Genomic DNA, 25,406 nt, shown 5'->3' on the forward strand with positions numbered 1-25,406 from the left:
GTCCGGATTTACCCGGACATGTCCTCCTTTTTGTACTAAAAATAGCGTCCGGGGGGAATTTGTAAAGCACTCACAATGTCCGGGATTTCCCCCCTCCCCCGGCAGAGCAGAGCGAGCGGCTGGGAGGGCTGCAGGAAAGTCCCGGGCTGGACTCCGGAGCAGCTGGAGAGGACCTCCGCCTCCCCCCCTCCCTGCATTCTGAGCAAGTGTCTCAGCACAAAGTGCAGCCCTCCCCTTTTGCAACTGGGAGCGGTTTCTGCCATGCAGCGTAGCAAAACGGGAGCGAGAGCACTTTGTGCTGATACAAGGGCAGCTCTCCCCTGCAGCCCGGTCCGGGCCAGGGACCGGGTTTTGTTGTGCAGGGCCAGGGACCGGGTTTTGTTGTGCTGGGGAGCTCAGCCACGTGTCCGGCTCGCACAGAGCCCAACACCCTGTTCTGAGCAGCAGGGTAAGGGGGCCAGGGGGCAGGAAGGTTCTGGAGGTGGCAGTCAAGAAACGGGGGAGGGGTTTTTGGGGGGAGTGGAGAAAGTTTTGGGCAGTCAGGGGTGGGGAGATGGATCGGAGCAGTCAGGGGACAGGGAGCAGAGGGGTTTAGATGGGTTGGGAGTTCTGGGGGGGGGCTGTCAGGGTGTGGGGAGGGGTTGGATGGGGCGTGGGAGTCCCAGGGGTCTGTCTGGGGGTGGGGGTGTGGATAAGGGTTGGGGCAGTCAGGGGACAAGAGGCAGGGAGGCTTAGATAGGGAGTGGAGTCCTGGGGGGCAGTTAGGGGCAGGGGTCCCAGGAGGGGGCAGTCAGGGGACAAGGGACGGGGGGAGGGTGGGGGGTTCTGGGGGGGCGGGAAGTGGGAGGGGCAGGGGCGGGGCTAGGGCGGGGCTCCTCCCGTCCTCTTTTTTGCTTGCTGAAATATGGTAACCCTATCATACAACATCCCAAATATACTGATGTGTTCCTTGAGCTGCATGAAATGTTCTTCAACTGACTGTATTGCACAATCTAGCATCTGGTTAACAATTCAAAGTTAAATTCTTTATTTGGAGTTTTTTTATGGGATTAATCGTGCCTCGTAATCAAAATGTCATCTTCGGTGACTCCTGTATTCTTGAATGGGTGTGAAAATATCTTCAGAGTGAAGTTCCTCTGCCAACTTCTGTGCACTCTTCAGAACATTTTGAAATCCCTCGTCTGACTGGTAAGACTGTAGGTATGACTTTGCTTTGACCATTTGTTCCATTGCTCCAGATATATCAAGGTCAGCATCTTGGACTCTCTTGCTTACAACATTTATTTCAAACAGTGTGTCATGCTACAACACTAAGCCACACAGAAATTTGAAGTTATATATGTTTCTGGTGATTCCATTTCCCTCTGCCACTGTTCTCCCACAAACAGTTCCTGTCATAGCATTATCCTCCATAATGGCAACTATGGTATCATCTATCTTCCCAATTTGGTGTTTGATAGGCTTTATTACCTCCACTCGACTTTCCCATCATGTGGCACTCAGTGGTTTCAGTGTCAGAGAGGATATTCCCAGATGTTGCTTCAAAATTTGCCATCGATGAATTGATGCAGAGAAAAATACATAGATGCTTTGAATTACATTAAAAAATTCAGTTGCCTCACTAGAAGCTGATGCTGCATCACTGACCACCAAGTTCAATGAATGAGAACTGCATGGGACAAAAAAAGCTCCAGGGTTTAACTCTCGGATCCATGTCTGTGCTCCTTTGTTCTTTCCTCTCATGTTGGCACCATTATCGTAGCCCTGACCTCTCATGTCAGCTATTGCAATTCCCGTATCTTCCAGCTTTTTAAGAAACACATTTGTCATACCAGCTCCTGTAGTATCATCAATGTCAATAGATTCCAGAAAATGCTCTGTGACAGTCACCATTGCAGGGACATTTTCTCTAGGTTCTGTTTTTACAAAACGCACCATTAAAGTCATTTTGTTCCATATGGCTGATGTCAAGTGTGCAGTCCAGAATAATAGAGTAATATCTTGCTGACTTCAGATCTGCCACAATCTTCTGTTTGACTTTTGTTGCCAATAACTGTATGATCTCATTTTGAATGTTTTTTTCCAAGGTAGTGGTGTGTTTACATTTCTCGGGTGGTGACTCCTCTTAGATGCTCCTGGAGTACAACATCAAACTCAGCCATCAGCTCTACAATTTTAAGGAAGTTTCCGGTGTATGGCACACAGAGCTGATCTGAAGTGCCACGCAGTGCTAGGTTTTGGGTAGCAAGCATTTTCATAATGGCAATGAGCCTTTTCAGAACATTTTGCCAATAAAGAGACTCTGATGCAATCTTCTCTTGATGCTGATAATCTATGGTGGCCTTTAACCTTAGTCTCCGCTCAAGCTCTTTCCACCTATGGAATGCTCTCTGGTGATTTGCTGTCTTCTCATGGCATGCTAGATTTCTAGCCAGATTTTTCCAGTCCTTTGTTCCTGTAGAACCCAATGTGGCTGGAACATTAGACTGGAAGAGTTTGCAACAAAAACAGCATGCAGCATGCTGGGTTTTTGAGTACATAAGCCCTGGCCTCTCCACTTTGTCACCATTGGGGATTTAATGCCAGTAATGTGTTGGATGGAAACATCTATTTTCCTTGTCTTTGGGGAACATGAAGTTTTTCACTTGCTGTGGCTCTTGCAGTACAAGGAAGTCCTTCAAGCTACTACTCAAGTGGGTCCACAGTCCTGGATCATCTAGACTTAAGGAACTAAACTCAGCAGCAGCTGTTTCTTGTGCCTCCACCACACTCTTCTCTGATCTACACTTTTCTTCAGGAATGTGCTTGGTTACATCCATTTGAGATGGAGATATGGATGCTGCAGTAGCTGCCAGGTCACCTGCACTCTGACTAACTGGACGATCAGGGATCTCCTCACCACTCACATCCTCACTGGGGCCAGAAGGCTCACCGTGAACATTTGTGTTATATAAAAACAACAAGGAGTCTGGTGGCACCTTAAAGACCTAACAGATTTATTTGGGCATAAGCTTTCGTGGGTAAAAACCTCACTTCTTCAGATGCACCCCCTGATATTTGTGTTTATGTATCTCAGGAGAGCTCTTTCCTGCTTAGATAGAAAAGCTTCCTTTGCTTTCTTTCTTTTTCTGAATGCTGCCCCAGAGGGGCGTTTTCTTCTTTCACTCATGACTGCTGTTTTGTGCCAGCTATAGTGGCTCTCAACACTCCGTTGAAGGGGACAAATAAGCAGGCTGGTAGCAGGGCCTGAGTGAAGGAAGATATCAGTGTCTTAAGGGTCTAACTGGCTCCTACTACTTCAGTTGACTGCCTGTTCTCCTCAAGTGGGTTCAGGGAAGCAGCAGGAAACAGGAAACTCCCTGAGAAGCTGGTGTTAATCAATGCAGGCTCTGGGGAGTGCTAGAGAGGTACATAAGAGGCTCCTCCTCTCTCTCCATGCAGCTCCTGCTGCTTTCTGTTATTCCCTCTCATCTTTTCTCTTGCCTGCCTCTTATGTCTCTTGTGCCCTCCTTCCTCCAGCACAGCACTCCACCATCTCTGTGGATCTAGAGCAGAGAGAATACATGTGCACCAGCAGCAGACACAATTTTCTACACTCTGGGTCCTAGTGGCCCTGCCTCAGTTCGCCTCATGATAAGGCCAGCCCTGGCTAAGACATTCCTTGATGCAGAAAAAATTATATCTACTAATAGTGTTATGGACTGTCAAATTTTGTGCTGAACAACAAATTTAGATTAAGCAGCTTGGCTACAAAGCTGGGAAAGTGTGTCAGGATTCAGGGGAGAGGTTCTCCTTTGCACTAAGTCATGGAGAAGAGAGTGTTAGCAGTGGAGAGACAGAGAGAGCCTGCATTTGTGGAGAGATTAGGGGAAGGCCATAGTTTTCAAGGTTAGAACCCTGGTTGACAAGGTGAATATTGGGAAGCCTGAAATGTTGTTAACAGTGATAGGCAAATAGGTAAGGGGAGGCATTTGAAGCAACTAAAAAGTAGATACGATACTGGATAGATGGAAAAGGAGTAGGAGGCAAGATTTAGGAGCAATTGTGTGTAAGTGATTGCTGAACCAGTCACCCAATAGCAGGGTTTAGAGAGAGAAGGGCGGGCCATGGACAAAATCTTTGGTGACATTGAAAGAGTGGGGTAGAAGTGAGGAGGATTTATTATTTAATAGTACAGTTCTTACCATTTGTTCAGCTCTTCATATGTTCAAAGTGTTAACCTAAGGCGCCTCAGAAGGATATGTTGGAGTATTTGGGTAAGAAAAGAACCAGAAGAATACACCAACATAGAACCCCAAATAGAAGGCAGCAGATTAAGAAGAATTAGAACTGAAAAGCATTAGGCATGGACTATCTAGTCTTCTAGAGAGACTGATTTAATGCCACAAGGAAGTAGCTTACTGGTGGCCAGAAAGAGAGGCATGATGAACTGACAGATTTCTTGTGCTAAAATTGTAATGATAAAATCAAGGAAGAGAGTTGTTCATTTTAAGGATTCTTCCTCATTTAGACATTTTCGGTATTCAACCAGCAACTACAATAATTGCATCCTCAAAAGTGGGAAACAATTGCGTGTATCCATACATTTCTGGCATTTTTGAACTTTTGAAAGATTTTCTTTTTCTGGGCCTCTTTCACTTATGACAGAAACACTAGAATTGTCTGCTTCCAAAATATGGCTTGCATATGCCAGAGATGGGGTTTTTTGGGTGGCTGACCGATGAGTGTGGAATTAGCATTTGCAAGAATGCACAGTAAGCGTGAATCTGAACTCCTTCAAGACTAATGCAGAGCTGCTTTGACAAAGTCTTCACCCGCCACGCAATACTTTAAAGAAAAACATTCACTAAAACCCTTTTCTGGGATGAAGGAAGAGAACAAAAGTCAAGAATATGTTATATGTCCTGATTGCTTTTTAACTTTCCAGGGTGCTAAATTACCTGAAAGGGGATCATGATACAAATACCTAATTAGGAAATCTTGTCAGTTGAGTAAACTTACTTGTTCATCAGACTATATTGACTCATATAGAAGCTACTCTGCCCTCTCCAACAACTCAGTTTAATATAATGAGGAACATGGCCTAAGAAAAATAAGGCCATGTATGGAATGGAAGATCTCAAGTGTTACATAGTATCCTCTCTTAGCTCTGGTAGGATAGCTGGGATATTTGTACACAATGCTCCTTCTCAAACGTTGGGACTTCAAATGACTTCCCTATAGGGGTGGTCTTGGACCTAATTTTGAAGCCTGGCATGAACCCCAGTAGATTACACCCAATCCTGAGGATGTGGAGTTGTTTCATACCTGACCTCACCTGAAAAGCTCCCCAAATAAAATAATCCCAAACATACATGGTTCAAATTAAGGGCTTGTCTACACAAACAATTGATTAATTGCAAGATGGGGTGTGAATCTACTCTGCATTAGTCTGCAGTGGACTAACTCCTTGTGCACCCTGCTCACGTGGACACTAACAGTTCATTAATGTGCTTTGATCTAGTCCCATTTCAAAGACTACTGATCAAAGTGCATTAAAGAACAGTTAATGAGCATTGGCAGGGTCAGTGTGGATAGTTAGTCTGCAGCAGGCTAGCGTGGGGAGATTCACACGCCATCCGAGCTTGCTGGAAGTTGGTTGTTTGTGTAGACAAGCCGAAAGGCACATTCTGAACAACCCCAGTACTGTGCACTTTCTGGTCTGAGTGGCAACACACTTCTGATAGCTAGACTGAGATTATAATTACGAGAGGTCGGGGGACACTCTCATTAGCTGTGCTGTCATAATGGGGTTGCCCACAATAAGGCAATATTATCCTCTTGGCTTCCAACTCCAAGAAGAAAGGCCCTCCCCAAGGCACATTTTAGCTATAACAAGCAAATTTCTTAGCCTTTAGAAACAGCCTTTCATAGAAGAAAAAAAAAAAAAAACAGTACAGACTATGGATATAAATGACGACAATGGAAAAATACCAAATATATCCTGATCATAAGTCATCTCAAGTTTTTTTTTCTTCGGCTTTATATTTACTGAAGTTTAAAAAACAAAAGTCTATGAAGAGTCCCCAAGACTCCTCATTTATTAAAAATTGAAATTCATTTAACATTCAAACAGCAAAGTGCATGGTCAACAGAAATATTAAACCAAGACAGCAGCTTGTAATAACTATATGATTTCTTACTGTAAACCAGGGATCATGCAGTGTCCATCTTCTTTCAATAATATGTAATCCAAAAAGTCTTTACTGATTTGTGATAAATATAACTTTAGCCTTGGTCAAGTTAAACTGGATAGGTAAAGTTATTAAATCCCTCTTAACAGAAGCCAAAATCATTAATAAAAAAGCTGTTCTACAAAATGTTCTTTGAGAAGAATAGAGTCGCTGGTTGATGGCTTGAGGACAGTCCTCCATTGGGCAATCATCCTTCAAGATGTACTGAAGTTCATCTTGCTGCTGCTGGCTGACATACATAGCACATTTCTAGCCAACATGGTCAACGCTGTGTTCCTTCCACCAGTTAGTTCAGTGTATCCTGTTCATTTTCCATTGTGGCTGTCTGGTGTATACCGCTGCACTTCATTGTCTTCTAGTCTATCACCATCATGTAGATTCTCCCATTCAACAAAGTCAGTCAGTGCTTTTATGGCAGCTGTAAGCAGATTGTCAATGTTGCCGTGCTTTACAGGGTCTGCCTCTTTTGATTAGTCTGTGCACTTCCGAGTTAACTTCACATTCATTGCATTCAAAATGGTTTACATTTAGGCCAGAGAAGTCATTCTATCTTGTGTTGGTCATGTGTTTACACTTTTTTTAAATTAGGCACTTATAGTGTCATTGCCTGGGCAATGGCACTGAGTGGCTAGTTTAAAAAAAAAAGGGGGGGGGGGGGCAAAATACATGACCTACCCAAGACGGTTGCTTGCACTGGAGTATCTAAAGATATTTACTGTGCATATCTTAGGGTAAAGCTTCACTCACATGGGATGATTAACAGACAGACAAAAAGGAAGTTGGATGAGGTCTTTAGGAACAATGTGACAATGCCATGTGGCAGTGCACAATGAAGAAAAAATGAAAAAGTAAGGAAAGACTTCTTGGCTTACAGTTGCAAAGAATAGCACTGTAATCGGACCCTGCATCTGTTAAACTCAGAGCTTGTGTACATCAACATTTAGTTTGTGGCAAGCTGGGTTGTGCTGCTCTACCCAGCACTAGCTAACTGTCCATGTAGACCTTACTGACCGGTGTTAACAGTTGGTTAGTGTTTTTTGTTCTAGTCCTTTTTGAAGATGCTTGTAGTCGGGTCCTGGTTGGGTTGGGTTTTTTGCAAGCATACTTCCCACATGAGCTAGTTAAAGACTCAACCATAGAAGCAAACAGACATGTGATCTATCTAGTCCGACAGGGTGGGTGAGGCAATATCTTGTATTTGACCAACTTCTGTTGATGAGAGAGACAAGCTTTCAAGCCACATAGAGCTCTTCAGAGATGGGAAAGGTACTCTAAGCATCACAGCTAAATGCAAGATGGAACAGATTGTTGAGCGTAAGTAGCTCACGCATATTCTAAGGGACCATTCAAGGCAGAGTGGCCCCTTAGCACCGCTGCAATCATGGGACAAAAAGGGAGGTTATTGGGTTACAGATTGGTGCGACAAGCCATAAATCTAGTCGTTCTGTTCAGTCCATGATCTTTAGTGTCTAGCAAAGTTATGAATTTAAGCTCCCAGGCTTTTGAAAGTGTTGTGCAGCTTTCCTTTAAGGATGAGGACTGATAGGTCAGATATAGAGTGATCGCTTTGTGAAAAGTGTTCACCCACAGGTGGTAGGGTGTTTTCATTTTATTTTCCTGTGAGAGTTCATTCGAGAGCGTAGTGATTGTCTAGTTTCACACACACAATTGTTACTGGGGTATTTAGTGCACTGGATGAGGTACACTTCATGTTGTGACAGGCATGTGTAGGATCCATGGATCTTGAAAGTTGTATTGTGGTGGTGGTGGGGGGTGATGATCAGTGTAGTAGTGGAGATCTCTGCAGGTTTTGCATCTGTGGTTCTGCCAGGGTCTGTTGCTGCTTTGAGTTGGTGTCTTGGTCTATGGGAAGCTTGCTTCTGATGATGAGCTTGGAGAGGTTTGGGGTTGTTTGAAGCCAGAAGTGGGGTTTCAGGAAAGATTTCTTTCAGGATGTGGTTCCCATCAAGTATGGGTTGTAGTAGTTTGATGATACCCCATATGGGTTCCAGTGTGGGATGGTAGGTGAAAACTAGGGTATGTGTGGTAAAGGGGGTTTTATTTGTGTATTGAAGCAGGTTCTCTTGGGGTATTTGGGTGGCCAATTCCATGATGAGATCTACTTCTCTGCTGGAGTGTCCTTGTTTGGCGAAGGCGCTTTTGAGTGTGTTAAGGTTTATATCCTGGGCTTTCTTCTCAGAGCATATTTTGTGGTATAGGAGTGCCTGGCTTAGATAAGAGATTTCTTCTTCTTCCTACACAACACTTTCAAAAGCCTGGGAGCTTAAATTCATAACTTTGCTAGACACTAAAGATCATGGACTGAACAGAATGACTAGATTTATGGCTTGTTGCACCAATCTGTAACCCAATAACCCCCCTTTTTGTCCTATGATTGCAGCGGTGCTAATGGGCCACTCTACCTTGAATGGTCCCTTAGAATATGTGTTAGCTACTTATGCTCAACAATCTGTTCCATCTTGCATTTAGCTGTGATGCTCAGAGTACCTTCTGAGATCCAAAGAAGAGCTCCTCTGTGGCTCAAAAGCTCGTCTCTTTCACCAACAGAAGTTAGTCCACTAAAAGATATTACCTCACCCACTTTTGGTGTGTCATATCCTGAAACTGACACGACTACAACTACACTGTATACAACAATGTGATCTATCTAGCAATTTTTTACTCTGAAAATTATTTCTATCGGTTCCTCCTTGATTCTATGCAAGGATTTTGTGACATAAGCTCTTCAAAGCCAGGCTACTTTACCTTTCACATATGTTGAATAAAAAGGCTCTTGAAATGGCTGTTTTGCATGTGAGTCATAAACAGTAAGCTAATCTGTTCAATATTAGTTCCTTCAGTAAAATGAAAAGTCTGTTTGTTTTTTATTGTATGATTCCAATCATAAATGTATTGATGGTTTGTGCTGTTCCAAGTTAACTCGAGTGATGTGGCTACTTTATAGCTCAGTTTTTCTCTTGCTATAGGAGGATCCTGTCATTGTCCTGTTTTCTATTTACTTTTCTTAAAAGGGTTATGGTGGAGCAGCAATTTACTTTTGTAAAGTATATCTATGTAATAATTTCAGTCAGTTAGAACCAGTCATGATCCTGTGCCTGCATTATTTGGGAGTTTATAGTGATCACTTTTTGTCAGTTTGTCTCTGCCATGTATGTTTTGTGATTTATTTTTTTAAAAAGATTCTTAGAATCATAGAATATCAGGGTTGGAAGGGATCTAAGGAGGTCATCTAGTCCAACCCCCGGCTCAAAGCAGGACCAATCCCCAGACTGATTTTTTTTTGCCCCAGATCCCTAAAGGGCCCCCTCAAGGATTGAACTCTCAATCTTGGGTTTAGCAGGCCAGTGCTCAAACCACTGATCCATCCCTCCCCCGATTATTACTATTACTCTTGGGATCCTTTTTAAGTTACCTTGAAAACCTCATGGGAGAGGAATTGTTAGGAAATGCATTAACTCAGTTTTTCATTTTATTTATCCCACAAATCTACCTTTGTTTTCCCCTTTCTTCTAACCCTGCTCTATGTAATTGTGAATCTTTTGTGTCTTGGTCTTTGCATAATTAAAATTGTATCTGGGGCTTCATTAGAAGCTTGATCTGATTTTATCACTTCCATACTTGATATATCGTTGGATAGAAAAAATGTGGCTGTCTCTCTCTCTCTCCCCCCCCCCCCCCCCCCCCCCGTGTGTGTGTGAGAGAGATTACTCTCAGGGCTATAGTAGAATTTTTATGGAAAATTCCATTACATTCATTGAGCCCAACTTCTAATCTGCTTAGAACATCAGCTGTTGGTGATTTTAGATAAAAAGAAAAATTCAATCATATGGCAATTTATTATGAGTAATTATATTGGACACACTAAGTAAAATTTAAGTGGGAAAGTGATTTATGAAATAAAGTATTCTTTTGCATATTTTAGTCCAATTAGTTCAGACAAAAACCAACTCAGTAAAATAGTAGGCACAGATTCATGCTCTTGAATTTCAGACATGGTGGGTGGAAAGCATCCGGCATAAGACCTGTATTCAGATGTCCAGCACGAGAACCAATATGTACCACTTAAGCCATATTTTGAAAACTTAAGTGGAATTTAAGTGATCCATATAAGCCTTGTGCTAGCGTTCTGTGCAGGAGTGGTTTTTTACTCTTGGTTGTGTTTAATCTTAGAAAGAATACATAAATAGGTGACAAGAATGTCTGAAATGTGACATTGAGATTGGTGACTTGATTCATATTTTCTGTAATTAACTGGTTATTCAGAAGTTCTGGATTGCAGTAAGAACTACTGTAGATGTTGTAGAGATGCAAGGTTTACTACAACCACAGGTTTGTATTATTAATGATGTTTTCAAACATTGCCTGGACAGATGTAAAAACAAATGACTTGGAATGTCCTTAGCAGTAGCTAAGAATTTTTTAAAGGCATAGTTTGTACTGGCTGTTTTTTTTGTTTGTATTCTTTTAAAATAACCTTTTGCTATTTTTTGAAGTCTGGAGCCCTAAATGTTAATGGCAGTAAAACAACAATGTGATGCTGTAGCTAAGAGGGTTAATGTGATCCTTGGATGTATAAGCAGGGGACTATCCAGTAGGAATAGGGAAGTGGTGTTTTTTCTGTGCACGGCATTAGTGAGACCATTTATTGGAATAATGTGTCCTCTTATAGTGTCCATAGTGGACTATAGCGTATCCCTTTCTGGTGTCCACACTTCAAAAAAGGCTGGTGACAGATTGAAAAGGATTCAGAGAAGAGCTACAAGAATAAGTAAAGATCTGGGAAACATGCCTTATAATGAGCCTGAAGAAGTACAGTATATGTAGTTTATGCAAGAGAAGATTAAGAGGTAACTTGATCTGTGTACAAGTTCCTAAAATGGGGTAGAAATTTCGGATAGTAAAAAGCTCTTTAATTTATCAGAAGAAGTTATAACAAGATTCAGTAGTTGGAAGCTGAAGCTAGACAAATTCAGACTAGAAATAAAGTGCAATTTTTTTTAACATGGAAGATAAATAACCAGGGGAATAACTAATCTAGGGACATGGTAGTTTCTCTATCACTTGAAGTGTTTTAAGATTAGATATCTTTCTAAAAGCTATCCTATATCTCAAACAGAAGTTATGAGCTTGATGCCAAGAATCACTTGGTGATATTCTATGGCGTGTATTATACAAAAGGTCAGACTAGATAATCACAGTGGTCCCTTAAGGCCTTAAAATCCGTGAATCTATGTATAAGCTGGTATGATTTTTAGTCTTTGTAACTGTCTAGTAAAAAAATCTATAACAGATTCAGTAAAATAAATGACGGCAAAGGTTTTTATAATTCATTATAGGAATTTGTATAGAAATGCTGAAAAATCTTAAGGCAAAAAAGGTTGATCGCTTGAATTCATCTATTAATTCACTTAACATGAGTGTGGACGAAATCATTATGAGTCTGAAAAATGAATGCTGCAGTTCCATTATTTTTTTCCAACAAGGTGAAGAAATCTATATTATCAGTCTTATGAAACTGATCATTTGAGTTGATCTCTTCTTATGTGTGCACAAAAAGGAGAATGTATGTATTAATTTTACATTCTCTGGCAGCAAGAATGCAAGGAAATTTAATGGGAAATCGTTGTCAGAACTTAGTCTAAAATTTCTGTGTAATCACAAAGCTAAACTCTGCAAGGAATTATTGGAGAATGAGAATTTTCCTCTAGGTGTATGAGATGGTTCGTTTAAAAGATTCAGTACTAAATTACCAGAGTTTAATATGTTGGAACTTAGAGATGATCTTGTTAATATTTTTATTTAAAAATTTACCATTATGAAATAACTCAGCCATACAATTGTTTTAAAGCTTGAAGTCAAATTCAGAATTGGTGGAACATCACTAGAGTTGCATCTGTTTGCATAAAGTCTGAATTTGGCCCTGGATATCAATTATTGAGCACAATTGTTTTTGACCATTGTATTGTTAACTTTAGGTGCATATCCTTATGATGCCAGAAAGCTTAGAAATTTTGTCTCAAATTGTCAAAGTGCACTAATTTATTGCTATTTGATCTTAGCACATACAAAATTGTTGTATGTAAGCATCAAAATTTCAAAAGTTTTTTTCATATACATGTACACCCAGTGAGATATTGAACACATACTTCACTGTGTGTGTGTGTGTGTGTGTGTGTGTGTGTGTGTGAGAGTGAGAGAGAGATGGCATAAGTGGGTTTAAGTAGTACACAAGTCATGCTGACCCACTGTACAAGGGTAAATTTTGTGTTCTAAGAATTAGTCTTTAAAATTGGCAGTACAAATAAACTTGACACTGTTTATCGTTATTTATTAGAATTATGTTTTCTAGCAATCATTTTCTTTTTTCTTAGACTTGATTACTGATGTTTTTATTTCTAACATTTTACGTCAGTAGTTTAGGAGCCAAATGGGTGCAGTCAGGCTTTAGGATTGTATCAACAAATAATAAGAGAAAATTTGCTCTGAAGAGTAGACAGTTTTTTGGGTTTTGTTTTTTTAAAGTAAGTGTGTGTGTGTGTGTGTGTGTGTGTGTGTGTGTGTGTGTGAGAGAAAACTTTTTGAATCAAAGTGATGAGGATAATTGCAGATGTACATGTTAGTTCAATTTCTTCCTTACATCTTTCCTTCCTTCCTTTTTAATTAATATTTGTTCATATTGCATAATAACCCTATATTAAAAGATCGTTCAGGTTGCAAAGTCAAGAACTCAAAAATTAGGAAATACTAGAATTATAGTCACCTGTGCAACTTCAATTTGAGCCCTTGGTATAATGCATTATGATAGTCTTTTATGACGTGATCATGTATTATTCCCAGAGGATGCCTGCCTCATTCAGTGCACAGGATGGATAGTGTACACTGAGCAGCTACTTAATAATTGTTTTTATCCTCATCTTTCAGTATGTGCCCTCAGGCTTTATTTACTATGCACCATATAAACCATCCACTGAATACAGAATTCTGGACCGTTTTCAGAATACTTAGCATTTTTATAGCACTTTATATGTTCAGATAATTCCCATTGGTTGAAGTTACTGTTGTGAGTGCTCAGCACATCTACAGCTCTCATGTTGGTAATCCAGTAAATCCAGGAGTTCACAGTAGCCACTGGGAAAAATTTGATTTAAGTGATTTGCCTGGCAGAGCAGGGATAGAATCCAGAACTATAATGGGGCTTTCATCTACCTTAATCACAAGACCACCCTTTTTCTTAGTGCACTCCGCTGACTCATTCATCACACACCTTCCAACTTCTGCAATAAATAAGGCAAAGGTCCTATTGGCAACACGCTTCTTCATTACGCAAAACCCTGAATCCTCCCTGACATCCTGTGCACTGAATGAGGGAGGGTCCTATGGGACAGAAGTACATGATCCTATAATAACAGACCGTATCAAAATGCATATGCAAAGTGGGCTGAATTAAGGTTGCACAGGCAGTATTAATTCTGGCATTCTTTAACTTTTGAGTGATTGACTTTGCAATCTTAATAATGTTCTTTTAACGTAGTGTAATGTAGTTTCTTCAGTGTTAAAAAATTAAACCAAAAAAACAAATTCCCTCACATAAAACCATATTGTTTCCTCACGTGGGTCGTCATCCGGGTTGGGAGCTTTTAGATTAACAGCAGGTATTACTGCTGAATTCTATTACTTGAATTAATGGGGTAACTGGTAGCAGTAGTAAGCAGTTATCCTCTGTGGGCCAGTCACTAAAGGGCGATGGGACACACTTTGCCACTGGCTTATATAATCTCCAAGACTCCTGCGTTCAATTCCGTGTTCTGGAGGAGAGTTCTTTCTCCTTACTTTCAGTTCCATTGTCTGGTACCATAGCAGTCTCTGTCAGCCAAGAACAGTAATTGCACAAAAAGTTTTGCTCCACACTGGGCTGGAGCATGTTCAATGGAGATGGCATGTAACAGAGTGAATGATGTGTTAAAGATAAGAACTAGTGGTCAATTAACACCCCTTCTGTGGTGTCCCTCTAGCTCCTGAGACTTTCTAGAATGGATGAAGACCTACAGAAGGCAGAACAAAGTGTTGGGAGAGAGGAAGATGGTTCATGGGGAATAATTAGGGCTTGGGGAGAAACCAGGCTACTGTTTCTTTAAGGGTCTGAGACCAGGACTCCTGTAGAGTGAGTGGGGAAGGGCTCCTGTCTCTCTCAGCCAACCAGGACAAGCGCTGGGAAGAAGACTATATATATTCTGTCTCCTCTCAGAATGATGGAGACAGGAGCAGGTCTGCCTGCTGAACTCTTAGCCTGAGATTGAAAGTACTGAGTGGGGAAAAGGGACAGCTGGAGGAGAGGCTGGCCAAGGCTCTACAGCTGGCCCAAAGTACAGCTCCAGCTCCAAAGAAGAGAGCTAGGGGCTGGAGCAGAGAGCAGACTTCAGGGAGAAGACGACGCCAGCCAAAATAGGTACAATCCCAAGAAGAGTAACTAAAATTGATTTTACCTAAATTTACACAGTGTTATCAAATTGTGATTTTTTTCTAAAGTTCTAAGCAGATACAATAGAATGAAGAACAAACCATCGGCTATTTGTCTGGAATAATTGAGGGCATGGGGCCAATATCATTTAGCAGAGATTAAGATTAGGATTATTTAGATTAGAAAAGAGAAGAGTAAGAGGAAATATGTTAGAAGTTTATAAAATGAATGAAGGTCACAGAGAGCCACATCTGATCAGTAATACAGGAATAGAATGAACACTTAAATAATTAAATGATTAATTAGAATAGATAATTGAAATACTACTTTATGCAATGTATGGTATAATTAAATGATGGAGCTCCCTGCCTCATGATATTATTGAGGCAAATAAAGCAATAAGACCAAAATGTAATTAAACACTTCTGTGAGGGGACAAATTACAAATTGCAATCAATAATTATGTTTCATGGCATACACTGATCACTGCCAAAAGTGGTATTGTTTAGCACAGCTGAAATATCTGGTACTTGGAAAAACAATACCAGATGAGACTAGAATGGGTGTTTTTATTAATCTGTTCTTCTAAGCAAAGGCTGACTCAGCAGTGTTTTGAGATGCTAACTAGGATAGTTTTGGATTTACCAATTTGAGTGAGCTTCCTAACAACAAGTGTGTTCTATTATAGGTGGAGGTGATAGTGTCTCATGTACTTAAGGTTGCCTGATGCGTCTCATTATAAGTCCCTGTTTTCAGTTTATCAATTTATCAGCCGTTAGCCATTCGGATTTAAATTTTTCATGCCTGGTGTCTGCCTTAGATCATGGTTTTTTTGTTTTTGTTTTTTCGTTTTTTTTTTTTAAGTTTCAGCAAAATGTTTTATCCATTTCAGAGAATGAGATTAGGGGATAAATACATTATTCTGCCCATGTTTGATGATTTTTTTTTTAACCAGTTTTGTTGACAAGTTGTAGTGCTTCCAAAATTTGGAACAGGAACTTGAAATTTGACAATGGAAGGGGAGTGTCATATGTGATCCATTTGCTATTCCTGCAGGGGACGTGGCGGGGATGGACAGTTTAATCAAGTTATATGCAGATCACACAAGCTCAGTAGGGGCAGGTTAGAGTTTGGCAACTAAATTCTTTAAGGATTCTGAGGATGCTTCAGCCTAGAGCTGCAGGGGCTGAGCAGGACTTTTCCTACAACTGGTGCCCCCAGCTGCTGCCGGCCACTGTGCAGCAGAACTGAAAGTAGGGAGATGCTCTCAGAGTTGCTTCTGCTGTTGCACAGGCAAGCTTAATTCTGCCACTTCCTAAATTTTGAGTGCTTGATTTTTGCAGCCTTCATGAGCAAGCGAGAGAGAGGGGCTGGACTTCTAAAATTATTTACCTTCAAATTTCCTTCCTTTTCTTTCCATTACTAAGTTTCAATAATATTTTAGCACAGATTGGATTGATTTTTTTTTTCTTTTTATTCCTTTAGATAATATAATTTGGCAACTTGGTAAAGAATATTCAGAGAAAAGTCTTGAGATTGAATCTTAGGTATATTTATGACTACAGAACAAGTAACTCATAGTATTTATGTATAACTTTCCTTTCAGTTGCTATATTACCTTGTTGCATTGTTTATGGATTTTTTCTGTGGAATGGTGTTAACTCTGAATTCCCCTGTATCTTCCACACATCATAACTAGCTAAGGATAACAGGACTCTTTTTTGCGTTCATGGGCTGAATATCCTACCTTCACTCAAGTGCATGATGATCCAAGATATTGGAGACCATGCTGGATAATCAAAATCAGTTTGCTACATAGTAGTGCAGCATATGATCACTAGACTATTGAATCTATGCCTTCTGTTCAGTCTGTTCTGGCATTGGTATTTTTCTATTATCATTGTTAGGTTGACTGAGAATGTTATACAGCTGCTTTATCCATATTATGGGTATAACCATAACACACTTATTTCAAACTTTTAAATACAGTGTCTGAAATAAACCCATTATTACACTATAATTTTATCTATCCCTGGATTTGCAAGTGATGTGCTCTTGTTGGAAGAGAGCTGGAGAACTTGCTTACTGAATGAAATGAACAATTTCTCCTCATGCTTGTAGTTTAAATTGTTATTTTTCACCTTTTGTGAAGGTAGTTGCCCTGGCAGAATGAGGAAGTCTCTCACAAATCGGACATAATAGTGTGGAAGTAATTAGTTTGCGTAGTCAGATACTTTACTACTTTGTAAGCAATAGATTAAATTGCTCACTTATTCATTACACTAATTATGCTTGTCTTCTAATCAGACTACACCAGTTACAAACCAAATAATGGCTTAAAATATTGTGCATCAGTGGACTTAATCTGCATGTTTTTAATTATTTTTCTACTAATCCCCATGCTGTTTTGTTGTGGATTTTTTTCCCCTAGAAAACAATTTATTTGGACTTTGGTTTTGCACTGTTAACAAATTGCACTGAGACACTTGGAATACACACAATTATTTTTATTAAATATTTTTCTGGACAGTTAAAGTTAAGCTTGTATTTTAACCAGCACAATGCTGATATGGGAATATATTAACAAAATATCACTGGGGCAGAAATCCTCAAGGCTTCAGAAATATTCTAGGTACTGAGTGACTTTTTATTATTAATTGTATTAATGTTCCACCTAGGAGCCCTCATCATGGATTGGAACCCCATTGTGCTAGGCACTGCACAAACTCAGAAAAGATTATCATTCTGAAGCACTGGATGGCCAAAGGCCACATCATTCCTTTCCTCACAGAAAAGGCAGAGGGAGGGAGAATAAATATTCAACTTGCTCAACAATAATTTTGGCAATATGAAAAATGGTGTTAGCTGTCAACGCCACACTGCCCCTACCCCCCTCGGGAAGGTGGAGTCTGCAGATTGGAAATAATTCTTCAAAGAGCTTTGAATATGACATGTATGGTAATATACTCACATCTATCTCATACTCTTCATTTTGAGTCTAGACGATCCTAAAGACCCCCAAAAATACTGGGGAGGAAGGAGGACCATCGTTCTACTTTGTCCTTTGAGTGATTGTCTATGTGCCTATTCCACTGATGGTACGCATGCACCTCAAGTGGTGGAGATCGGAGTTTTTGGCCAGCAGAACCGGTAGGGTGTGCGTGTGCTCTCCAGTCTTTGTGCTCTGTTGTGAGGGCATATAAGGGTGACGTGCACCCACTGCCATTTAGTTCCTCTCATCACCTCACAGCTTAGAGACCGAGTCCAAGAGACGACCAGCCTTCTAGATAGCTACGAAGCTACATATTTAGTGTTGGTAGTTGAATAGTCATTGGTTCGGGTGCCTGTTGCAGCCTTTACTAGTTGTTCACTATGGTGTTGCCCGTTTCACTCAGGTTTAAACACTGCCCCTTGTGTGAGGGAGTTATCTGAGCTTCAGGTGAACACTCAGTGTCTCTATTGTCTTGGAGAGATGCATATACTGAGGAAATGTGCAATTTGTAAGTCCTTCAACCCTAGAGCTAGGAAGGGCAGGGAGGCCCAACTTCAGGTCTTCTAATGACCAAATCAGTAAGACCAGCTTCCCAGCCAAGTCGTCTTGTACAAGGGCCTTCTGAACCCAAGAGTATCAGTGTGGGCTTTTTGACTTGGAGAACTCTGACTTGAATCCTGACTACAACAGTGGTGTCATCCTCAGACTGGAGGGAGCTGGAAGCCCCAGGGCTAGGTCGGTCACCAGGGCTTCCTCTAAGAGGAAGCTCTCCCTATGGCTCTGTACATCATCTTAGGCCTCACAGCCCAGAATGGCTCTTGCTGAATCTTAATCCCAAGCTGGCTCCAGCCACATGGCACCAAAACATTTGGCACCGAAACTCAGCACTTCAGGAAAGACTATTTTGACCCAAATATCCCCTAATGCCAACTGGCAAGGGGGTTACAAGAATATCCTGATTCTGGTGTATACATTCAGGTTCACCAAAGAATGTCATGTGAGGTCTTAAATGAAAACTTGTCATACTAGTCATTGATATAATCGTGAAATGTAAGTACAGATATTATGTAAGAAGTTATGTATGTATACTGAAATATGTTCTTAGATTGTGTCACAGCAGAAGTGTAGAAACAGGTTTTTTGTTAGACAAAAGATGTTTATTCACCTGTCATTGTCAGATGTAAATTAAGCATTGTAATCTAACACAATGAATGCACATTTCCATATGAAGTTATCAGAGATGTAAAGTCAACAGGGAAGAGCACACAGGAAAACAAGCAATAGGGGTTTGTGGGAATTATACTGTCTTTGCATACAGAAAATCAACTCTGCGTATTGTAATGACCCTATAACACACTCTAGAAGCTGCTTTTTTGAATAAATCCTTGATATCAGCTTGCTTACTTGTCTTCTGCCTCTTTCTCATAAAAGTAGAGTGCAATATGTGCAATTGCATAACCTCCAAGGCAGTATACTTGTCCTGGTTACTAGATTGAAGATTTGTATTGGGAGATATCAGAAACGTTCTTTAATAGAGCTATCCGGTTGGTAAAGTGACGGATAATACAGCTTTTACTGTAAATGGGCAGAGCATTTACATTCATGAAAATGGGATCTCAACCAGTCTTAGTTGAAGGTGCTGCAAAAGGCTTTGGTTGAGAGAAACTTCATTAGGCTGGAGGTTAACCGAATAATTAAGTTTAGTCTCCAGAAAGCATGTTATGAAGTTTGTTTGCTATATAACCTTTTTTCCCCCATTATCCTTACTATATCATGAATCTTTGGTAATAAACATATTATTGTTTTCACTATAGATATATCTCACTGCTGTGAATATATGTGATATCTCAGTTGAATCACTCAAGCTGGTGTGTGCGCCTTTCCTTTGGGGACACCAGACCTGGTATTTGTGAGTGCTCAGTGGATAAGGGTCTGAGCACTACAGGAGGAAAGCTTCAAAGGGACTTAGGGATTCGGGTATTCATATTGTTAACCTGCAAGGCAAAGTAAGGGCAGACATAGCTCCTTGGATGGCTAGCAGGCTGGTGATGTCAGGGAGCAAACCTCCCTCATGCTGGAGGCAGAGGGCTAACAAGGTGAGACTCAGTCCTGAGTACTCAGAGAACCATCAGAACTACAGCACTGACATTGGCACCGTCTACCTCAACGGTGCACACACCAACACGTCTAACACCAGAACTAGGCCACTTGGGACTGCACAGAGTCTCATTGTAGTGGACATCGCTATACTGCCTCAACAAAACCCAGTTCCGATACAGCTGACTACATTGCCCCACGCAGCATCGTTTTTTAGGTGGTTCGCACTGATGAACTTCCAGATTCACCTGGAACCATGGATACCGGCCTCCCTGCTACCCACCTCCGTATTTTAGTTGGCACTGAATCCACCAGGTAATGCGGCACCATTGGGCCCCTAACTCCCCAAGAGCCTCATCACAACTTTTGGATCTGGGCTCTGTTTTCCTTGGACTCGCATTCCTAATTGGGGGATGAAGAAATCCATTTGCAGGAGCACATTTATTTGCTGAGGCTGTTACCTCAGCCCTTGACATTCTATAGAGGATCCAGACGCTCCTCATGAGAAAGATATTGTGACCCACAGAAACTGGTCTATTGGTTTCCTATATCCTGGCCACCTGGGACATATCTGCCAATGCCTATGTGGCTGTACTGGGGACCCTGATTGGCTCAGCGCATCCTTGGTCCTAGGGAACAGCTATACTGTCAAAAAACTGCTTCTTCCATGGCACTATGTGCTCAGGTGTTTCAGCCACCCTTTCTGTTTCTGGCACAGCCAAGGACAGAGGAGGCAGCAATAGAAGAACAAACACTGGAAGGTGATCTGCTTACACCAGTAACCCTTCCCTTCTTGTCCCCAGATGAGGCTGTAGTACCATGTTGTGGGGTAGGCATACCCTGTCACGGGATGCCAGGTCATGTAGTGTCAGATGGAAGGGCAAAGGTGATTCTGCAGCTGGTCAGGTCCTCCGCTGATGACCCTTACTGTAACATGGGGTAGTATTACTTAGTAACTAGAATCAGTAAGTGGCCCTTACTATTAGGGCCGCATGCCCCAATGGCCAGGGTCAGTGAAATAGCTCACCTCTGTGAGATTGTGTGACTGGTTGGCCCATGGGGGGAGTGGTGCCCCAGATAATGGGACTTGGGCTCTCCCTGCTCCTCCGAGCCCCAGGCCAGGGTCCTGGTGGTGCGGGGATCCTCCTGAAACATGCTGACCAGTCCCCCAGTTCTCACTGGCGAAGAGTTCAAGTCCCCTCGGCTGCTTCTTACCCTTTCCCCCTCATTGAAACTCCCCGGGTCTCTGGGGTCTTCAAATGGCTGGGCTCCTCAAATGGCCGGGCTCCCACTGGTGCCGTCCTTTCTCTGGGCTTGTTGGGCAACCTGGAGTCTCCAGTCATGAACTCTGTGAGCCGTAGTTGAGGTTTGTAGCAACTTCTTGCAGGGAGCTTGCAGCCTGCGTCCTTCCTTGCTGGGCAGCTATCTTTTATCTGCCTTCTCCAGGCTGAGCATGCTCAGCAGGTTGGAGGGGTGGGGCTTCCTCAGCCTGCAAAGCAGAGTTAACCCTTTCGGGGCTGGTGCGGGGTAGGTATGCCTTGTCACATACCACTCACTGCTCCACCAATGAATGATTATAAGGGTTTCCAGAACTTACTAGAAGGTCGTCTCTGGCCCTTCAAATTCCTTTTGAGGAGGTCCAAGAACTGGCCCATATGTCGGTGGATGCTCCAAGCCTTCTCAGAAGAGAAGGTTGCCCTCCCAGTTAATGAGGCCATGATGGATCATACTAGAACTGTGTGGCAGGCACCTGCCTCAGCACCAGCTACATCACGCTGGGTAGATTAAAAAATACCAGGTTCCTCCTAAGGGAGCAAAATTATTTTATATACACCCTATCCCATTATCCTTTGTCGTCATTGCAACAGCTGAAAAGGCAGGACAATTTAGGTCCACAGCAAAAGACAGAGCAAAGAGATTAGATATATTTGGCTAAGAAGTCTATTCTCCAGCATGCCTACAGTTCCATGTAGCTAATTATCAGGCCTTACTGGCCAGTTAAGACTTTTTGTATACATTAGAAATGGCCTTTGTGGACAATATTCCCAATGACGCTTATGAATAATGTATGTCACAGGTGTTGGCTACAAGTTTTCCCTCAGTAAACAAGTCTCCAAGTGGCTCCGAATGCAGTGCATATGGTTGCCAGATCAGTGGCAAGTACAATGGCTGTCGTATGCGCCTGCCCTTGTGGTTTCAGGGGTTGGGCTTCCCCAGAGAAGTACAAGCCCTGGTGAAAGATCTGACCTTTTAAAGAAGCTTAATTGCTCAGCTCTTAAATCAACGAGGACCTCAACATACTGAAGACCTCATGCTTCACCTTATGTTCCCTCAGAATTTATGCACCAGTTTCTTAAAAAAGCAAATGGAAACAAGGCAATATTCTTTAAAGACTGACCCAGTCATACTTTTGCCAGAGGTCTTTGGAGACTGATTGATTGTGGCTCCACTTCAACTCTCTCCCCCCCCACCCCAATCTTTGCAGTCCCAAAAGCATTCATTTTGATGGAATGGTTGAGAGATGTGTCCTGTCCCCACCAACTCTGGAAACCTACATCATCATCTTTAGGAATCGCTTAGCTCATTTCAGACATGTTTAGTCCCTTATCACTGTAGTGCAATGAGCCATGAATACGATTACACATGGCTAATTCATCCAGTTTTCTGCAGTGTCTATTCCCAACCCGCCTCCCCATCACTTTTCAGGGACTCTTCTCAAGAGGTCTTTATGCTTCACTCTCTCTTCGAGTGATAGAGTAGATCCCTGCACCTTATGAGGGAAAGGGATTCTACAGTAACTGTTTATTCCAAAGAAAATGGAAGGATGGTGACCCATCCTAGGCTACTGAAACTCTAACACCTTTATTCACAAACTGAAGTTCCAGTTGGTCACCCTATTGTTGATAATTCCAACTACTCCAGAGTCAGGAGGCTGGTTCACAACTCAATCTTCAGGATTGATTCTTCCACATCTCCATCATTCCACCCCACAGGAAGTACCTGAGCTTTATAGTACAGCAGAAACATTACCAATAATGAGAGCCTCCCTTCACCCTCTCTACAGTGCCAAGAGTATTCACCAGGGTGCTATCAGTAGTGTCATCTTACTTGAAAAGGCGCAACATCGCACCAGGTAATCGTCAAGATACTGGGGAAAATCTCTTCATCAGATCTCTGAGGCAGTCTGCATCATGCTCAATCTTTTCAGGACATTAGGCCTAAAAGTAGACTTTAACTTCAGTCGAAAGGACTGAGTTCATTGAAGTGATCCTAGACTCTACCACATCCAAACATTACCTACCGAAGGACAGATTCACGAATACGTCTGCTTTGATTTATTAGTTTAGAAAGAAACCCAAACACCGATGCGAGGCCATGCGTTGCCCTAATAGGCCACGTGGTCTCATGATACGGCATTCCAGACTCCACTTCTGATGCCTGCAGGATTAGCTGAAGTCAGTCTCTGCGCCCTCCAAACATCTCCTGGATGTATTCCTCACCATCCCAGCCACTGTCCTCTTATCACTGAAATGGTGCAAGGAACTACTGAATACATGCAGAGGGGTCCCATTCAGAGCACCTCTATCTTCCAAGACCATAGTCGCAGAGACATCTCTGCAGGGATGGGGAGCCCACATGGGAGAACTAACATTTCATGACCTGTGGACCTAAGGGAGAAGAGAATGCAAATCAACTTCCTGGAATTCAGAGTCATACAGAAGGGCTGCAAGTCCTGTCTCCATTAATATCGGGACAGTCTATCCAAAACATAACAGACAACATGACTACAATGTTTTAATATCAACAAGCAGGATGGCACCACATCCTCCTTACTCTGTCAGGAGGCAGCCAAACTCTGGAATTTGGTCAAATATACCTAGCGGCAATACACTTATCTAAATTGCAGAACATAGGAGCAGGCTTTTCCCTAAATCCTGAGTAAGAGATCAAAGCCAGGATCCTAGTAGACATCCCACAACAGTCCTCTTTGCCTCTCAACCCAACTGTAATGTAAGAGATTCTGCTCAAGAGGATGGAGGAGTCCAGGATCTGTAGCAGATACATTCCTGATACCATAGTCAGGCAGTCTGATGTACGCTTACCCTTTGACCTCATCAATCCCCAAGGTATTCTGCAAACTCAAACAAGACTCAGCCAAGCTGATCCTTATCTCTCCATCATGGTCAAGACCATTCTGGAAGTAGGATTAGAGTCAACAGATCTACTGACATAGAATCAAGGACAAATTCTATACCAGAATCTAGCATCTCTGCGCCTCACTGCATGGAGACTGGATGAATGTTGATGATAGAGCAGACCTGCTCTTACACAGTTGGGGAGGTCGTGTTAAACAGTAGAAGAGACTCAACAAGACAAACTTACCCATCAAAATGGACAAGGTTTTCTAGTTGGTGCCAATGAAAATTGTTAATCCCACTTCACTCCTCAATCCTGCATATTTCTTACTATTTAATAGAACCCCAAAATGAAGAATCTGTCTCTCAGCTTGCAAAGTGCACTTAGCAGTGATCTTGGTTCACCTCCCACCAGTGGAGGATCTCATGGTCTTTGTTCACTTGATGGTGATTAGATTCTTGAAAGTCCTAATAAAGTATTCCCACCCATCAAAGAAGAAACTCCCCCATAGGGTTTGAACCTAGTGCTCACAACCCTCAGGTTGTGCCCATGGCCACCTCTTCCCTACTGTACTGGTGAATAAAAATGGCTTTTTGGTAGCTATAACTTCAGCGTGAAGAGTAGGAGAGATTCAAGCATTAATGTCTGACCCATCATGTACAGCTTTCCATATTGAATAAGGTATCAATGATAACACATTCTAAATTCCTTCTGAAGGTAGTCATAGAATTTCTTCTAAATCAACCAATACACCACCTGGTATTTTCCCAAGACACCCTACATCCAAATCTGAGGCAGTGATACATACTTTGGATATGAGGAGAGCCTTGGCCTACTACCTGAATAGAACAGAACCTTTCAAAACATTGCCAGGATTGTTTGTGTCCATTGGGCAAAGACTGAAAAACTCTGCACTGGCCACAATTAGGACACATTCCACCAGCACTTAAGCATCAGCACTCAAACTTACCAATATCAGATGTTTGTAAGGCAGCTACTTGGGCACCGATCTACATGTTTACTCCAAATTATTATCTTGATAGAAAGCCTCTCAATCTGATGCTGTGTTTGGTAAAGCTGTCCTTCAATCACTATTTAATTAAGTTACACAGAGCTCCCACTTCCTTAACAGGATAACTGCTTGGGAGACACCATCAGCGGAATGGGCATATGGACACTCCAAGGACAAAGGGAAGTTACATACTGTGCCTAGTGTTCAAAGTTCTTCAAGATGTGTTGTCCATATACAGTCAAGTATCAGAGGGGTAGCCGTGTTAGTCTGAACCCGTAAAAAGCAACAGAGGGTCTTGTGGCACCTTTAAGACTAACAGAAGTATTGGGAGCATAAGCTTTCGTGGGTGAGAACCACACTTCTTCAGATGCAAGAAGTGAGGTTCTTACCCACGAAAGCTTATGCTCCCAATACTTCTGTTAGTCTTAAAGGTGCCACAGGACCCTCTGTTGCTTT

The 25,406-nt window shown here is 41.9% G+C and overlaps 1 protein-coding gene across 26 annotated transcripts in view; it reads left to right on the forward strand.

Moving 5' to 3' along the window:
• Positions 1-25,406, forward strand: part of CADPS2 (calcium dependent secretion activator 2) — a 570,146-nt gene that overhangs the window by 104,484 nt on the left and 440,256 nt on the right. The window lies entirely within an intron of this gene.

This window comes from Trachemys scripta, chromosome 1 (assembly GCF_013100865.1).
Source record: "Trachemys scripta elegans isolate TJP31775 chromosome 1, CAS_Tse_1.0, whole genome shotgun sequence".
Classification (NCBI taxonomy): domain Eukaryota; kingdom Metazoa; phylum Chordata; order Testudines; family Emydidae; genus Trachemys; species Trachemys scripta.